The sequence below is a fragment of the Tenrec ecaudatus genome, chromosome 5 (assembly GCF_050624435.1).
Source record: "Tenrec ecaudatus isolate mTenEca1 chromosome 5, mTenEca1.hap1, whole genome shotgun sequence".
NCBI lineage: Eukaryota > Metazoa > Chordata > Mammalia > Afrosoricida > Tenrecidae > Tenrec > Tenrec ecaudatus.
Window position 1 is genome coordinate 165,737,220 of NC_134534.1, and position 2,308 is coordinate 165,739,527.

Genomic DNA, 2,308 nt, shown 5'->3' on the forward strand with positions numbered 1-2,308 from the left:
TCACCCAAGCAGTGGTAAGTCTTTAAGGGGAAGAGTAACTCTAGGGAGGTGAAGACTTGGAGTAAGTAATTACTTTCTATCAAAAGGACAGCATTTGGCCAGGAACAAGTTCAGAATGCAGGAAGGATTGGGAAAGGATGGTGAATGAAAATGGGATAAACAATGTTAAAATGTGGGAATTGTAGTCAAGGAATTGTTGATTGAAAAACTGATTTACCCTTTAAACCTTCACCCAATTTACAATACAATTAAAAGGAAAAAGATTTACAGCCATGAGGCAGTTGTACTCTAGAGTTGCTATGAGAGCACAGAGGGTGCGTTCGTTTGCCTTGTTTTTGTTTCTGTTTGTTTTGCTTTACTTTTGCAAAATAATATTCAATACACCGCCCCCCAAAATATGATGTAGTAAAACAAATTGATTTATATGAGGAGACTTCAAAAAGTTCAAAATTTCCATGAACTTTTTCAAGTCTCCTCTTATATAATTTGATCAAAAAATTAAATCATATCAATATTTGGAATTCTGATTGACCTTAGCACTCCCATTCAGTCCATATGTCAGGCTGTCATGCATCACATATATACCATAGGTTAAAGTGGAAGGGATAGTGGTGTCTTATGGGCTTGTTCATTTATATGTTGCTTTGTTTAACTGTAAATTCACTTTTCTATGGGATTCTTTGAAGACTAAAGAACATAGTAATAATGTAGGCTTAGCTGATAAAGCATACGCTGTCTGTGCCCTGCCCGTGTATCCTAAATCAATTATGGAACACCTGCCATTCCAAAAGCCTAGGGCCTCTGAGCCACTGAGAAATTTATGCCTGGGCCCAGTAGGATGTATTCTCAGCCACTGCAATAATCTCTTCATGAACACATTGGACTTCCTCCTTTTCAAATCTGATTCCCTTGCTCTCTCACGGTACCCCCTGGGATCATCTCTCAATTGAACTGCAAGTCTTTGTACCGTTGCTGAGGAGCAAGGGAGAACCGAAATGTCAGCTACCCCAAAAAGCCCCCCAAGTAGCCCTGTATTTCCTTTCCAGCCACATTCCAGAAAACCAAATTTACTGTCAGATTTATGATATTGAAAATGACAATGGCAGTGTCTGTACTTTATACAAGGAGCTCTGGTGGTGCAGTGAATTAAGCATTGGGATGCTAGCTGAAAGGTTGGCAGTTCAATCCCACTAGCTGGTCTGTGAGAGAAAACTAAAGCTACTTTTTTTTTTTGATAAAGATTTATCGTCTTGGAAACCCTACAGAGCTGTTCTCTGTAACCTATAGGTTGCTCTGAATTGGAATTGACAGCAGCGAGTTTGGTTGGGGTTTTATATTCATCCTTTTCACTTTAATTTTTGTGGATTTTTATTTTTCACAATACTTGGCATGCAAAATTAATTTATCTGTATTTGAATGTTAGGTGAATGTGCAGCTCTTTCCTTCCCAATAAGATATGGAGTCAATAAAACTGAAGATCTGCTGTACTCTCAAGTATTTCTTTCAGCTGTTAAGAAAAAAAATGAGAAAATTCAGTTACCTATCAAAATGTGTGCAGATCTTAAATTACTAAACTTATTTGGCTTACAACCCCCTTTTCAGGAAGAAAAAAACTCAGTGTGCCCCTGGCAATGTCGATGTTTAGAATTTAAGCCCATAATCCAGGATAAAGTGTAGGTATCCTCTTTAGAAGCCTCCTCACATTATCTCAGCACCTCCCTGGAGACCATATTGCCCACTTTGGAAAGCACTGGTACCGATTTTGTGTTACTCACCTTTGTATGTGAAAAACCTAGAAACTCTTATACTTACGTGGCCGGGAAGATACCATGATCATGAAGGTGGTTTTCCCAGGGCGAGGCTTATCCATTGATCTCTGGATGTGTTGACCCCTGCGATTTCCCCAAATGTGGGAAACTTGACGGCATAATTTGTGGTAGTGGGGGGACTGCGTTCGTGCTCTCCCCTAGTAAAGGAAAAAGAAAAACCTAGAACCTCTTAACTTTGAACATGATAGGATTTCCATTTCTTCTTTAGTTTAATGAAGTGTGAATGGACTGCTATTCATAGATTTATACCTTTATCTTCAGAAATGTGATTAAGATAAATGAGCTCATATTAGCTTAAATTATCAATTATAAATGTATCAGAGCTCGGAAAGATTCAGTTATCTTAAAAAAATTTTATCTGGCATGTTGGAAGGAATTAGGATATTGATTAATAAAAATTCCCTTAAGCTAAAAATTCTATTAATGTGACTTTATGAACACTGTAGACATTTTAATACTTGTAAAAAGGATCAGGTTTA

General features: G+C 37.7%; 1 non-coding gene across 1 annotated transcript; it reads left to right on the forward strand.

Moving 5' to 3' along the window:
• The first annotated feature begins 1,804 nt into the window (after positions 1 to 1,804).
• Positions 1,805 to 1,969, forward strand: LOC142449648 (U1 spliceosomal RNA). The gene has a single exon (XR_012784773.1). It is a non-coding gene; the product is annotated as a U1 spliceosomal RNA (small nuclear RNA).
• The last annotated feature ends 339 nt before the right edge of the window (positions 1,970 to 2,308 follow it).